The sequence below is a fragment of the Canis lupus genome, chromosome 12, assembly GCF_011100685.1.
Source record: "Canis lupus familiaris isolate Mischka breed German Shepherd chromosome 12, alternate assembly UU_Cfam_GSD_1.0, whole genome shotgun sequence".
Lineage (NCBI taxonomy): Eukaryota > Metazoa > Chordata > Mammalia > Carnivora > Canidae > Canis > Canis lupus.
Genome location: NC_049233.1, coordinates 48135452 through 48151901, shown reverse-complemented (window position 1 = coordinate 48151901; position 16450 = coordinate 48135452). Strand labels below are relative to the sequence as shown.

At 47.6% G+C, this 16450-nt stretch overlaps 1 long non-coding RNA gene across 2 annotated transcripts; it reads right to left on the bottom strand.

Moving 5' to 3' along the window:
* Positions 1-669: 669 nt before the first annotated feature.
* LOC102154882 lies at positions 670-16349 on the bottom strand. Of its 2 annotated transcripts, none has more exons than XR_005368009.1 (5): positions 16218-16349; positions 10242-10311; positions 9278-9500; positions 7338-7427; positions 670-1192 (listed from the first exon to the last, which is right to left on the bottom strand). It is a non-coding gene; the product is annotated as an uncharacterized LOC102154882 (long non-coding RNA). The 2 variants fall into 2 exon arrangements; XR_005368008.1 differs by lacking the exon at positions 670-1192 and adding an exon at positions 4706-7099.
* Between the last annotated feature and the right edge of the window lie 101 nt (positions 16350-16450).

Genomic DNA, 16450 nt, shown 5'->3' with positions numbered 1-16450 from the left:
TGAACCAATCACTGTGGCCAGGAAATATAATGCCCTCTCATTGGCCAGGGTTAAGGCTGGTACCCACTGCTATAGCTGGGAATGGAACCAAGTCTCCCAAGATCTCCCTTCTTTAATCACTGTTAGCATTTCCTTTTGGCACCTACCTGAGGTTTATTCATATTCATTAGTTATAGTCAAAATGTTAACCAACTGTAGGCACTGGTGCTGACCAATCAGAACAGCTCTGGAGCAGCATACTGAATGTTCCCTGCCAAGCCAGGTGTTAACTCTATCTGGTTGTTAGGTTATAGGGAGGTCTGGGGATATCACGGGAGAGGCAGGATAGCTGGGAGGAGGAATTTGCAGGTGGTGATTAGGGAAGAGATTGTTTCCCAACTAGTATTCAGCTAGTTATTTATAAGCAGCGTTGCTATAACAAGAGTAGTGGCACTGCTAGTATTCCAGCTATTTTGGGGTGTATTTAATCCTTTCTACCACCATACATAGACCATCTTCCTAAAGGTTTATTTGTTCCTAAATCTCAGATAGCACCTGACAAGGTACATTTATTCATTCACTTGCACAGCAAGCATTTCTTCAGCCTAACAAATAGTGGGTCCTGAATAATTTAATTGAATGAATGCAATGGCCTCCTTTAAAAGGGTTGCAAAAAAAAAAGTATTACAGTTAAAGGAAGATACAGTTTAATTTAGGAGAAAGAATAAGCAAAGTTTGAGGAAACGGATAGGACTTCTAGGGAATGTATGATAAATAGACACAATCAAGTTGCCCAGGGACAGTGATGAAGATTCATCTGGAGCTTGTCTTGGTTACAAATATATTTTCCCAGATTTCTTGTTGATGGGATCCAGTGGAAAGGGTGCTTGTGGGGTGCAGGGCTAGGAGGAGGCCAGGTGGTATACAGAAGGGATGGCACTGCCCTGGGGCAAGAAGCAGGCAAAGAGTGATGACAAGCATGAGGCTGGCTAGCTGGAGTTAAGTTTGGAAGAGGGGAGCTACTTCCTGGGTCCCGATCACCTTCCTGGGATCCTCCCAGAGAAGAAAAGCATGAGACTGGGTTTGAGCTGGAAGTCCTCTTCTGGGGCATCTGGTCCCATTTTAGAGGTAAGTAAAGTGAGACCCAGAAATGCTAGGTGACTTTAGCACCGCTGGTTGTCTTTCTGATTCTCAGCTCTCTTGGTGTTATTCCCTGTGAAGATAAAGACGGGGAGGAAAAACGATTGCCTCCAGATAGGCAGGCAATCTAACCTTTGACAAAGCCCATAGGTAGCCCAGAGGTGGCTGCCCTTTGCCCTGTTTTCATCTGGAGCTTGAGTGACAAGAGGCACCCAGATGCCCATGGGGAGCACAGGTGCACACACACACCTCCAGGGCTTGGAAGTTTATTCAAGGTGAAGCAAAGACCACACGCACCGCTGATGGGTGCTCAGAGTTGCGTAACCTACAAGCACATGTCTACTTAGAAAAGTTTGATTTTGATTGCCATAGAAGGCAAAACATCTTAAAATGAAGTTGAGCTATCTTTGGGTAGGATGCAAAACCGCCCATGGGTATATCACATCAGAAACGATGTGTGATTTCTTCCAGTCCCTCAACTCAAAAAAGATGAACAGATTTAACTGATGCATTCTAAAAATAAATAAATAAATAAAATCTGCTTGGAGTTTGAAACCAAGTATAGAAGTTTCAGGGTCTTTTTTTTTTTTTTTTTTTTTTTTTTTGGCGAGGGGCAGTTGGGGGATGGCAAGGTAAAGGACACTGGAATTTTTTTCCCCCAGTGGAAAGACAGAGTTATAACTGTACTGTTTTAGCTCTGAGCATTTTCTACTGAGTATAACAAGATTACTAAAGGTCACAGAAACAAGGTTGGCTTGGAAAAAATTATGAATGGTGGTTATCCACTTAAATCATCACACATATGCCAGAGGAGATTTCTTCTGAGTTGAAAACCAACACTCCTCTGTAGTGTCAGTAACAAAACAAGTGAAACCCAGAGCTGACCCGACTCACAGGACTCAGATCAGGAGACACAGCATCTGCCTGCAGGACAACCAAGTGTGGGTGCAAACCAAGTGAGGGCGCGTGCCCTCAGCTCTCCCGTCCCGCCACCCTCCAGGGGCCAGGGTCTTGGGCGGTGGTGGTGGCCCTGCAGTCTTCATCACTCAGTCATCCTCTCTGGCAGCCAGGGGTTCATGGGCCTTCCTCTTATTGGAGGCACAACTGAGCTTTCCCTTCTTAGATAACAAAATCTTCTGGATGGGAGCAGAATGTCCTTCATGGGTCATCTAGTATAAAAATAGTCAACTCACTAAATTAATTTTGTTGTGTAAGGACCCCTTACCCCCACCCTTTGGACTGAAAGTTTATTCTTTTAGTTCTCTTTTGTCTTTTTTAGAAAAGAGATTTAATGTGTTACTGTGGTGCAGAAAATCAATGCTTTGAAATCAATGGTAATTTCTCAGGCTGTTTAAAATTATTCACATGGCTGGCTAAGGCTGCTGCTGATAGAAAAACACAGTTTTGTTGCAGAGGAAGACTTCAAGTTGGAAACCTCACTGGTGGTGTGTATCTGCACGTCTTTTCTTGCTAGAACTTGAATATTTATCCTGCAACCCAGGCACCAATCCTCATAGGGTGCTGGAGGCTCTAGCATGTGTCCCTCTGAGCTGTCAGCCTGGCCCTCCGAGCTTCCAGGGGGATGTGTATGAGGCCAGGGATGGTGGGGGGCAGGGGGGAGTGTGGACAGCAGGCATGCATTGTGCAGACGTGTGATAAGTGATGCCAAGCTCGAGGAAGAGTGAGGTATGAGGGGTACACGTTGCAGTGGAGGTTTGAAAGAGGCCGAGAGGGTCCTTGGTTCCTTTAGGAAAACTGCCTGGAGGAAGGGCCGTCTTCTTGAGCCAACACCGTGCAGAACTTTGTAATGAACACACCACATCCAGCCTGTGATTAACACTCCCAGCAGCTCTGGGAAGTAGTCATCATTATCCTTACTGTGTGGGGGAGTGGACTGGAGCCCAGAGAGGTGGACCTGGGATTGCATGGGCCCAGACACACAATTCTACAGGTTCAGGGCTGGGCTTGGTGCCATGAGGGGACCTTAAAAAAAATAGAAGACCCCGTTCTCCTGGAACTCACCCTAAGATGGAGAAGGTAAGGTGCCTAGTGTAAAAACCCTGGAAAATTATTTGTAGCAACTTGTATGCTGAAAGAATATTGATTCACATCTGCCACTAATTAGGGTGTTCCTGGCAGGGAGTAGTGCCTTCGCCTAGGAGGCCAGTTCTTTGGATGCTATAGCAAACCCCCATCCCAAGTACCAGTACCAAACAGACAGCTGGGCCCTGTCCTATTTGTTCTTACTGAGGCGCAGACAGCTGTCTGACAGGGACACGCTCCTAGGACCCTCCTTCTCCACCCCAGAGCTGGACTTGTCATCACACTCACCAGTAGGGGGTCATTCCTAGGCCTGTATCACCCATATGGTGCCTCTGTGGGACTGGAAAAACTGCCTCCTCTGGGCAAGGCGGCACAAAGATTGCAGAGCCTCTAAGCCAAGAGTGAACTGGTGCTCAGCCCCTTCCACACCAGAACAGAACACTAACTGCACATCCTAAGGGGTGAGCCTGGCTATTCTTTATCAGCTCTTCCTGGAGCCAGCCAATGCCCCGCCAAGCAGCTCGCTCCATTATAGCTGCCCCTGGAGAAGTGTTTCCCCCAAACCCAGAACTTCTATATCCCCAAGAAGAATTTGGTTTGGACAGTGGTTATTAAAATTTCTAGTTCTAGTGATCACTCTGGAGAGTGCACCTGGGGTGTTGGGGAGGCAAAGGTGGCAACCGAATAGATTGAAACAAGGAGTCGACTCCCTGGAACTTGTATGCTTCAGCCACACCAAATCACAGCTCAATAAATCAGTCAGCAATAAATCACACCAGGGTGGGTGAATCTGCACCAAAATTCATTAATAACATTGTCACCGTTCACACCATAAGACAAATGCTGTCCAGATAAATTAGAAACAGAGGAGGGGCGCCTGGGTGGCTCAGTGGGTTGTGTCTGCCTTTGGCTCAGCCAGGAGTCTGCTTCTCTCTCTCCCTCCCTCTGCCCCTCCTTCCCCATTTGTGCCTTCTCTCAAATAAATAAAGTCTTTAAAACATAATAAAAAATAAGCAGCAGCCAAGTTGCCTGAGAAAAATGTCAGTGACACATCACAACACAGACAATCTCTTGAGGGAATCAGGACTGCAGTTGATGTGCATTCTAGGGAAAACCTTCCAGCCTTCATGGAAACATTCAGAGGCATTTTCCTTCATGCCACAGGTGTAGCTTGCTTTATTGACAGAGACATTCCTGAGAAGTTGTAAATAATTTGAGTTTGGGGAAAAATAATTTATATTGTGTTCAAAGAGAACTCAATATTTCACACACTACTACAGTTAAGATTCTTCCTTTTGGAGGGATTTTTTTTTTTTTTTTTTTTGGGCAACTCCTGCTCCTAAACCAGTATTAACCTGGAGGCTATAACTGAGCTCCAATGGCCATGGCCTTGTTTAGGGAAAAATTATAGGCAAAATTTGTGTATATGTGTATTTTTTCTGGAAAGGTCCAGAGCTTTGGGATACCTGGGTGATATAGCAGTTGAGTGTCCGCCTTTGGTTCAGGTCATGATCCTGAGGTCCTGGGATTGAGTCCCACATTGGACTCTCCACAGGGCGCCTGCTTCTCCCTCTGCCTATGTCTCTGCCTCTCTGTGTCTCTCATGAATAAATAAATAAAATATTAAAAAAAAAAGAGGTCCAGAGCTTCTGCCTAATTAATGCTCAGAGGGTTTAACAATCCAGAAGCAGTTTAAGAACTGAAAGCAGTTTTTTGGATAAGGTTGGAGTTGAGTATTTGAGCACACCTGTGCGGATCTGGGCAGGACAGTCCCTTGGATGTGCTTACTGCCATGAATTATGTTCAGGCCAGGTGACTCCCTTGTTCTTGGCACCTAGCAAGTTATCACACCTTTCTGTGAGCATCTGTAAAAATTATAAAAGAGGAACCCTGGACACAGAGCTGACCCTGCCTCCCATATCCAAAAGGAGTGACCAGCCTATGTTCATGTGGGGTTATGCTACTTAGCCCCTCTTAGACATGAAGGTTATGGCTAACATGTTGCCTCAGAGCCAGCCCATAGTATGTCCCGGGCTTCCTAGAAGGGCACAGTCTGGAGTCATGCTGTGTTGAAGAGTCTGTTTGAGGCTCTAGCTGCACCGTCCACCTAGGCTCATCCTCTGAGCCTGGACATGCAAGGCCCGAGCCCCTTTTCTCCCTCAGCTTCGCTCTTCCATGAAAGGAATAGATTCAGTAACACAAAAGGTGTCCCTGTGGTCAGTGCATCTTTGCTCGGAGTTGTCATTAAGTGCTAGTGGGTTGCTGGATTTTGCATCACACTGGATCCTAAAGGACAATGAACTGGGCCAGCAATTGTTGAGGTTGGACTGATGGCCATGATGGAATGTCAGGTGGAAACTGGGAAAAGTAGGTGATTTATTTACAGGTGGCCAAGTAACTGAAAGTGAAAGCTGCTTGCCCCTCACTGGGACATCAGGATTATGGTTTCTTTGCTTTCCAAGCCAAGTGCTTGTTTATGAACATTGTCCAATAAGTCACCACCGACAAGGGACATGGGGGAGTGAGGGAGCCAAAGGCTCAATGACCCTCCAGGGATTTCTGGGCTCCATTCCTAGTCCTGAATGAAAAGCTGAAGCTCCTTCATTTTCCTAGGTTGTTAGGCATGAGCTGGGGTGCAGGACTGGCCTCCATCAGCTAACTTGCAGGCCGATTTGAGTCAGTGAAGGGTAGTCAGACAGAGTCCCACACCTCAAATATTTTCATTGCTGTCCCTGCCCCTCCATTCCAAGAAGGGAGATGTGAACCTGGCATGCTGGCCGCATCTGCAGTGACTTGTGAGAACTTAGGACTCTCTGCCCCACCTTCCACGTGGCATAAATGCTGCTCAGGAGACTATAAGTAATGTTTCAGAGATCCAAAAATTCAGAGAGCCATCTTGACGAAGCTAACCAAGCTCCATTAGTGTCTTTTAGACAACCCCACGACAAAAAGCATTTCCCGTGCCAATGCACGTGGTAGAATGTTTTCTTTTTGATGATTTCAGAGATTTAAAAATGTCAAAAAGATTCTGCCTGTAAATGTCCCCACAGTGATTTTGTCATTTTGCAGAGAAAAGAAAGCAAGCTTCACCACCACCCCTTTCAGAATAGACCAAGCTGCAGAATAGACCACCCCTTTCAGAATAGCCCAGCCCCTCCTTCCACTACTCCTTTCTACCACACCCCCAACTTATTTATATTCTGATCTTCAACGCACTTGAAAAGATGTTATTTCAAATGTTCCAACCAGAGAGAAAATCTTCCTCCTGTTTTTTAGAGCCTGCCATCAAAGGACTTAATCTGCATTTGGGTGGCTGCAGATGTGGGTGATGGAGGCTGGAATCATACACAATGTGGCAGAGCTGGCTGTCCTTGGACTTCATCGGGCGGCCCCCTGCCCGCACCACTGAAGCCCCCCAGGTCCAACAGCAGAGCCCACTGGTCCAAGGTGTCACAGCCCAGAGATGGGGAGATCCCAGCCCTCCCAGAGTGAACTGTGTGTTTACCTGGGGAGTGGCAGTCAGAGAAGACACAAAAGTTCACTCAGCCTTTCTAAATCAGTACTCACTACCAATTGATCAAGGTTAAGACAAAATTTTCCCTTGCATGCTTTGGGTAGGAGTCAATTTGCAGAGATTAATCAAATAGCAAAAATTGATGGAGAACTTTCTAAAACAATCTGAGAAGACCAACAGAGTCATTTGTCTGACAAGTATTTGATGGTTTACTGTGTGTCAGTTGATGAGGGTAGTGACATATATCCCTCTTTTAAGGAATAAAGCAGACAGATGAACAACAATACCACGTTGGGTGCCTCTATGCCACCTGAGATGGTATGAGGTGCTATGGGAGTGGGCTGAGGGTCGCTTATGTCAGACCCAGGGATTGGGGATCTTGGATGTCTTTCTTCCCTGAGGATGTCATGTCAAAACCAAGACCTGGAAGATGTAAAGTGAGGAGGCAGTTTGGAAAAATCATGCTGACTGCCACGTGGGCAATAAAACGGGAATGCTGAGGAAGGAGAGGAGGCTGTGGGAAGAGGGGGTGTGGCCTGACCTAGGGGAGTGACAGTGGGTGGAATAAGAAGCAGCAACCTTGGAAATGGATGAGATGCAGAGGGAGGGGGAGAGGAAGGAGTTCAGGAGGAAGCCTGTGTTTCTGGCCCGGGTGACTCACTCTGCAAGGTGGTGTATTCTCTGATAGGAGGTCCTCCTGGAGAAGAAGGAAGAGGAGGAGTGCACCAGAGGAGTGATTTCTTAGAAGGGGCTGCGGGTGTAAGGAGAGAACAGAACTTGATTAGGTCAGGTTTAGACAGGTTCAGGGTGCTTCTAGAACAGAGAGAAGTTCAGCAGGCAGCTGAACCCCTGGGAAGGGAGTGCAGGTGTAAGGGAGATCTGGGCTGGACATTAGGTCTGGGAGAGCCTTAGGTAGTTGGGAGACTTCAGTGACGATTACAGACTTTCCTAAGTATTTTAGAAGCATCCTTAGCAATCAAGAGTTTGGTGCTAATTACAGATAACAGCAGGCCTCATTTGCATATTAACAACTAAATGTACTAATTACAAATTAGCTTTATCTATTCATTAAAACTCGCCCAGGAGGCCTTTTTACTTAGAAAGGCTTAGATAGCATTTAGTTAAATTACTGTGCGTGCACCTGGAAGTAATAACAGCTGCATTTCTTATATGCCATTGTATAAATCAGACTGGCAAAATAGAGGCTTTAATAGATTTAAAATCAAAAAGGAGATTCAGTTTTGCAACCTCAGAAAGCCAAGGCATGCATGTGGCTAACAGTAGTTTCCAGTGCAAGTAAAAGGAAAATAAAAATTTGTTCTAGTTTTGTTTTAAATTTTGTATAGCTTCTTCTTCTTGAGGAAGCAGGGTCCCCAAATGGTTCCCAAAAGGGCCTCGAAAGCAAATGGACTTTCCAGACTGAGAATGAAAAGAAGCTCCCCTCCCCTCCACCTGCCTCAACCTGGGCAGCTGCCTGGAAAGCTGCATCACCCCACCTGGAACAGGAGAGGGAGGGTCCAGGAGGAATGGCTCAGAAAAAAAGGGGGGAGGCGGGATACTATAGAAGGTTTGCTGTACCCAAAGGTATGAAAGGGAATTTTGGGCTCCGTTGCAGTTTGGGAATGAGTCAGCGATAGTGTCATTTAAAAACAAAGCAAACTGACAATTACTAACACCAGGAAAGACAAAAAGCAAACTGAAAAAAATGTTCTAGTGTATCAGGTGGCTCAGCTCTGCTGAAAACATTAAACCAGCCACTGATTTAGCCAACAGCAGTGATGTAACTATATTGAGAAAATGGAGAGGAGGCAATGGTGTATATATATACATATATGGGAGAGATGGCATCGTCTTCCACAATCAATCTAAAACTGGAAAAAAGCATTCCACGTATGCTGCTTGCAGATATGGAGATAAATACCAGAAGACATGGTCTTTGAAGAATGAGAATTAGCGGGGAGACAAATGGGTCCATGACAGCTGTTGTCTATTTATGCTTTGTAGCCTCTTTGACTATTTAGTATATACATGTGGTACTTTGATAAAAAAAAAAATACATTTTCAAGGGCCTATGAAGTCATGGGAGACTAGTTTGTTTTGCTTCAATTGCTAAGCAAAGGCAGCAAAAAAACGGTGTTGCCTCAGGTCTCAATTTACCAGAGCACAGACGGAGCAGCTGGGGGCTCGGCCATCTGAGACCCCAGCACCCAGCAGGTGTTGCTGGGACAAAGGCAGTGTGGGCTGATGGAAGACAATGCAGTCCTACTTGGCATTCACCTGTCTCAGTGTCTTCAGGAGCTTCCAATCACCTACTTGAGAAAATCCCAATTCCATAACTTCGACCTTTAGGGCCCACCTCTCCACCTCCTGTCATTCCTCCCATCACATTTGCACCCTCAGCCACCCTAAACAGATTGTAGTACTGCAGTATACACGCGCGCACACTCACACACACACAACCTCATGACAGACTCTCCTAATTCTCTGTAACCTGGCTAACCCCTAACTCCTGCTCAGTTCCCTGTGACATCCTCATCCAGACCTTTCCTTCTGAAAGCCCTCATGACACCTCCTGTGGGTTTCCAGCATGCCCTGTCTTACCTCCCATATTACTGGTAATCCCTCTCTTCCAGCCCTCAGGGGCCCCTGGGGCAGGAACTGTGCCTGGTAGTGTTGCTCCAGTGAATGATTCTGCCAGGAACTTCATGACCAGGTGACAGCGATTCCTTCACTGCATCTTCCTTTTGCTCCTCCGTCCAGTCTCATTCCACCACAAGGCTCCTGTCCTCAGCAAAAGCCTGCTCAGTCTCTGCTTCTCTCTCCCCTGAAGGAAAGAGAAATCCAGGTCAACTGAGGGAGTAAGAGAGTCCAACATAGCTCAAAAGGATAGAAGGCTTGTGTGATATTGGGCCAGGCACCACCCTAGAGCATAGAGGGAAGGTTCTGAAGGCCTGGCCATGTGTCCTCAGCTGGGGAGCCTCTCATTACACAGTCCTTCATCTTCTTGAAACCTTCCAGGAAGTGGCAAGCTTTACATTCAACCATTAGCACTTCCTGACCAACGAGTTCAGAGTGCATTGCCTAGGGGAAGAAGGCCAGTGGTGAACCCTGTCCAACCCTTCCCTGACCTTAGCAGGACCCAGTCTTACTATACCTGGGAAAAGCTTTGTTCTCATCTCTGTCTGGCCAGGGGGGCCCAAACAGGGACATGTGTGGAGTGCCACACTCCTCACAGTTGAGAACACCCATCCTGGCCTGGCATCCCGGCTTCCCAACAAGGATGAAAACTTCCAAAGGGAAGACCAGCCAAAAGAGGAGGGAAAGTAGTCAGCAATGGTTAGCAGGCACCAGGAGAAAGTGGCCTAGAAGCATGACAGGCTCTATGATGACAGTAATAGATATAATAATGATGCTAAGCATTTTCTGAACTCTGATGTGGTGCCAGGCATGGTACTAATGCCTTACACATGTCATCTCATTAATCCTGTCAACACCCTGCACAGTAGATGCCGTCACTATACTGGCACTTAGCAGAGGTGAGTCCCAGGGCTCAGAGAGAACTCACCTGTCCAGGTCACGCTGAGATGGTAAGGTCAGGAGGGGTCCCATTCCACATCTCTCTGGCCTCAAAGAATCTAAATTTTTAACATGGATGTTACATAGGTTGGCAATGAAAAGAAGAGTTAGAAAAGAGAAAAAAGGTGATGGAATTTTTTTTTTTTTAAGTTTAGGGGAGGCTCAGCACATTTTAAAGAATGAAATTCTTTAAAAAAGATTTTTAAAAACTTATTCATGAGAGAAACAAAGAGAGGCAGAGACATAGGCAGAGAGAGAAGCAGGGTCCCCAAGGGAAGCCTGATTGTGAGACTCGATCCCAGGATTCTGGGATCACAGCCCAAGCCAAAGACAGACAGTCAACTACTGAGCCACCCAGGTGCCCCTGAAGAATGAGACTGAATGCATCCTACCAACACCTCCTCCACCCCAATTCCTCCTCACCCCAAACTAGCAGCCCAGGTACTTCAGGGGTTCTGGGGTCACTTTTTCTTCCTCAGTTCCAAAGTTGAATGAACTGTAAACAAGTAAATGTTTTCAATAATGCTCCCTGAGGTGCGACCTTAATCTGCATCTTGTCTAGACTTTCTAATGCCCCTGCAGGAGCACCGGATCTTATCAGCGTCTACATTTTTGACAGGCAATAAGCTCACACTTCTCTGGGCTGATGGCTCCGGGTGCCTTCCGCAGCTAGTTAGTAATTTCAGATGTTGTGGGAGGGAGTTCTCTGTGGAAGAATCACACTTTCAATCCAAAATTAAAGCTCAATTTGGTCTAATTGTCCTTGATTTTATCAGTTGCATAAAATGGCTGATTCCATATGCAAAAATAAATAAATAGTTGTGCAGCTTCGAAATCCCTTCTTCTGGGGGCCAGATCCCATCAAGTTCTATGCTGTCTCTCATGCTATTTCCATCCACCAAACAGTGCTGATCTTTCTCTCTCCTCTTCTATTTTCTCTTCTTTCTCTGCGCTTCCCCCAGTCCTTACCAAAAAAAGAAAAGCATAGTGTCTCTCTGTGTGTGTCTATCTCCTCTGTCTGTCTTGTTTAATTTTAGAATGGAAGTTCCTTAAGAGCAAGAATAGTTCCTTCATGAGATGATGACACCCAGAAATCTGGAAATGCCTATCTAAATGGTAAATTGGTACATCGGAATAAAGAAAATAATAAAACTAGCCATTTATTTATTCCTCCAGCAGCCATTTCTTTGCAAACAGAGACCACATTTTAGGCCTGAAGCAAAGAGGTAGAGAGACTATCCCAGGCCTCTGGTGGGAGAATGCCTTCCAAGAACATCCAAAGATTTACCCTCAAGCACAGAAGGTGCCCATCCCTCATGGGCAGCAGGACTAAACTCCAGCCTGCCCCTGCCTCTGGTTAACTGTGTGACTTTGGACAAAGGCCTTCCCCTCTCTAGTCCTTCCTTTTCTTTAGTGGAGGGTCAGGGGATGGTCTTAGGTGCATTCCAATGGTGGCCCAAGGACCTCTAGGAGAGAGAAGGGAGGTTAGCAGTGACCCAAAGGAACTGATGGACACGATGGAGGCCCAACTGCAGGAGTGGCCAAGGGATGGATGTGAGCTGAGGCATTTAAGGGAAATTTGGGAGGCAGATCAATAGGCCTGGTGCTCAATGGGTCTAGGGTGAGAAGAGAAGAGTCTGGAGAGACACTCTCATTTCTGCCTTGGGGACCCAAGAGGGTGTGGAGGACATGGATCAAAGTGGCAGTAGGAGGAGAAGGTATCAGATTGGAATGTACCATCTGTGCTGATTTTAAAACATGTCCACAATTTCTTTAACACTATTCCTATCTTGAATATGGACTTGCCTTAGTGACTAGCTCCTAATAAATATAAGGCAATAGAAGTCATGCCATGTGACTTTTAATACCAGGTCATAACCTAATTCAGTTTCTATAGGGCTCTTTCTTAGTCTCTTGCCTTTGGAACCCAGCTACTATGCTATGAGAAAGCCAAGGCCAAGTGGGAAGGCCTTCGGTAGGCACCCCAGCCGAGGTGCAAACTGATAGCTGGACCATGCAAGAGAGAAAGCCTTTGGAGACGGCTCAGCCTCTGCTACCATTGGCCACAGCCTCATGAGAGACCTGAAATGAGAACCACCTAGCTAGGCTGAGTCAAGAGCCAGAACTCTGAGAAGTAACACAGACTTCTGTTACTGTTATGTTACGCCACTATGTGTGAGGTGGCTTGTTATGCAGCAGTAGGTAATCAGAACCCACTCCAAATGGGGAAAGGTGCTAGATCATTCTGGGTCCTGGCAAAACACAGAGGGTCCATGCAGATGAGTTAAAAGGAGAGAGTTTAAAGAAAAGGTTATCTACATAGGTATGGGCAAGGCTGAGAACCAATAAGGGATGATGAAGTACCCAGAAAAAAGCAACAGGAGTCATGCCTGCCTCTGCGCCAGACAAGATAAAGGGAGAGGACAGTGTGGCTAGAGCCTGGTGGCCATGACAAATATGAAAGAGAAACTGAGAAAGATGAGGGCCTACTAGAATCTCAGCAAGCCTGGGAAGGAGGGTAGGAAGGAAATGGCTACAAACACCCCTCACTCTTCCTCCTCTGACTTTCCCATCTCCTGCTGAGGTCTCCCATCAGCTGACTCAGTGGTGGGACCAGAGGGTAAGGGAGGCAGTAATGCCATGTGTGGAGCCAAGGCTCCCAGACCATGCATCAAGGTGGAGAACACACGTGGACAACAGCGAATGCAAACCAATCAGCAAACATGAATGGAATGAAGAGACAAAGTCTTAGCAGAAAGACAGCAAATGCAACATTTAAGGACAAAGTGAGGCAGAGGTGCCTGCAAGCAAGAAGGTGAGGATGAGATCTCAGGGCAAGAGGACAACTGGGTAGAAAGTCCTGCTGCTCATAAACCCTTCCAGGGAAGAATCTGAAAGTAAGGGCCAGGACTATCACCTTCACTCGGTAGGTTCCCACATTTGCAGACAGCTGGCCCCTCCTGGACTCTAAGAAGGGGAGTGGATAGAAAGACGGCCATAGCACATCTATCTTTTGCCTTGTAGGCTGGTCTTGCCTTACCATCTGGACGCTTGGTGCTGAAAGGACACGGGCAGTCGTACTTCTTGTGTCTCTTGTGTTGTGTGCACAGGGACTCAGGTCTTACCTGAGTGGGAGTGTGCATGGAGGGCAGAGGGCCCCTAAAAGTGCAAGTGCAAACAGCTTGGGGGTTGTTTTTCCTGACTAGTTGAGTGGGTTAGGAAGCAGAGACAGTCTTTCCGCATTGGCTGGAAGACTTCTCAGAGCATGTGTCTTGCTTTGAGTTATTGTCCTAGAAGACAAGACTAGCTAGCTCCCCTTTGTGGCAACACCACAGCCTGGTTTGTCTCCTCCTTCACTGAGTCCTCATGTATCTGGCGCAGCGCATGCTGGGGACGGGGTCCCTGGATGGTGCTGGTGAGTGGACAGTGGTGAGAGCAGGAGGGCTGACTGCTTCAAATTTCAATATGAGATTCATGTCTGGAGACTTGGGGGTAGTTCTCTGACTCACATTTAGCGTTAAAGTCTCCTCTTTACCATGGGAATGTGGGTTCAGATTGGAATGGTTAGGAATGTGCCTGCCAGCCCCATGTGCCAGGGCATTTCTCAGCCCTGGGACCCAAACCCAGTGTGGAAAAAGTTCTGGAAAAAGTCCAGGAAAAAGTTCTGTGATGATAGAAATGTTTTTCTGTATGGTCTCATGTAGTAGCCACTGACTGCAGCTACCAGAAAGTGGCTAATGTGATTGAAATACTGAATTTTAAGCTTTGTGTCATTTTAATAACTAAATGTAAATATACAGAGCCACATGTGGCTAGTGGCTCCTGTGGCATGGATGGGGCAGAGGGTATGGATGGGAAGATTGTTCTGTTTTTAGTTCTGGGTTTTCCATGCAGCCCAGAAAGTGTGAGGAGCAGGATCTCTACTCTGGGGATCTAAGGAAGAAAATAAGTACCCGCTCTTTAAAGGGAAGTACCAGGGCTAGAAGTTAGTATCTGGCCAAGTGCTTCCAGAAGGAAGAAGTTGGATCTCAGCAGGTCTGTAACCTGCTGGGGTGTGGAGAGGGCGGGCAGAGCAGATGAGCAGGGAAAACTTTCCCACCCCTGAGGAGCCAAGAGACTTGCCAAAGCTGGAAAAAGTGAAGGGTTTAGGACCAGAGCATTAAGACAGAGAATAAAGTTGGAGAACTATTGAAAAGAGGAGGAAGGAAAAAGAAACAGTGGAAAAAGGAAGAGTTGGCCGCTGAGACAGGACTCATGCCCATCCCACCTGCCAACTCAGAGCCAGCAAGCGTGTTCTTCAAGGTGTGTGCCAGCAAAGGATCATTTGCTAGAGGGCATCTGGAAGAGGAGCCAGTCTGGCCCCTGTGGAACTTCTTGGTGAGCTAGGAAGGGCAGAGTAGACTGTCTTCAGTGTACCGCTTCCATCTGCGGTCTTGCTGGCTAACACCCCAATACCACTGATCTTGGGTGAGGGGCCTGGGAGCAGGTCCCAGACCCCAGCCCAGCTCCCACCCACTAAGAGGCTGGGGTGCTTGGAGTCAGAAGGTGCCTGGGGCTGTGAAGTGAGCCAAGAAGCTGCCCAACAGCTGGGAAGGAGCTCTGCCCGATGCACTGTTCCAATGCCAAGGTTCCCGTTTCTGCTAGGACAGAAAGACATGTTGTAGGATCAGGAAACACAGAATTATTTTTTTTCTATTCTGCTGAATCACTTCTAACATAATAATAGGGCAGTGGTAGCCGGTTGATTTTGGCCTTGAAACTGAATAGGCCTGTGTCTTGGTTCTCAGCCCTTGGTCTTTTCCTATTTCTATCTTTCTTTCTGGAAAACAGCGCGTTTTTGCATCAGCAAAGGCAGAGACCTAGGTGTAGGTCAGATAGGGATGGGTGAGAGTGCTCCAAGTCCTGCCTGTTATTTATGCATCAGTCAGTCAGGGCCAGGCCAAGGAGGAGGTGGGTTTTCCTACAAGACACAGAAGACAGGAAGACTGGTAGTTTTTCTGTTCTACTCACTGGACAGGGGCTTCCAGGGGCCATGGAGCCTGCCATTCTCACTTTTTTTACTTCATCCATCTATCCACCCATCCACCTACTCAACCATCTATCCATCCACCCATTCATCCATTTTGAGTAAAAAATTCTCCAATGTCCTGAGTTTACGCCTTCATTTTTAGGGGTATGATAACCAAAGCACCACACCATAAGTTGATTTTGCGGCTTCTATACCCCAACTACATTTCTTGCGCTGATAACTGTGTCTGTACTTTTAAGCTCAATGCCTAAACCAACTGACGTCCCCAGGAGAACATTCTGAGGCCTGGAAGACTGACGAAAGGAAGAGCCATCAAGAATGTATGTGAGGAGCGGGAACATCTCCTATGGGGACTAAAACAAGGAGCATGGCCACATTCCCCCCAACCCCCCGCCCCAGGATTTGGATTCCACTTGCCTTCCGTTAAAAAAAAAAAAAAAAAAAAAAGTTATTTTCCACCCTTCTGCTCTGAAGAGTTTCGCTGTCGGTGGTCAGAGCAGGAAGCCCTTTTGGTGAGCGGTGGAGGAGGGGAGGACCACGTGCTGGAGTGACGCCCCGCCCCAGGGCCCCCGCGCACGCGCAGAGCCTGCTGAGCGCGGGAGGCGGGCCGGGGGCCGCGTCCTCTACCCGGTGCTCGCCCACGGCAGGTGCTCGCCCACGGCAGCTGGCCGCCTCGCCGCCTCGCCGGGAGCTGAGACTGGCGCTCCGGTTCCCGAAGAAGCTCGTCACTTTGCTCCTCTTCTGCTCCCGGAGCAGCCAGGCAATGTGTTGTCTTCAACCACAGAACTGTACACGTGGCAATTCAGCTTCAAAGGAAATGCCTCGCCTGTGAAACAATCCTCGCCGTGCCAATTGTGGGATGATCATTTCCCACACCGAAAACACACTGAAAATGTTGGCTTTTAGGACACATCAACAGCGGAAATGCGAACTCACTTGTTGAAGCAGAGAGAAGGGAAACGGCATCTCCTCAGCGCGGCCAGTCAGGATGCACAGCTGCTGCCGGCGTCGCCGCCGCCACGTGTCTTCCGGTCAGTTTGCCGCGCGGCCCCGCGAGGCTCCGGCACGGCTTCCGGAGGAAGTGCCCGCCCCCCGCGGCGGCACGCGCCCGACGCTCGACGCTCAACGCTCGACGCTCGACGCTCGCACAGGGCCAGTCGCCGGGAGTC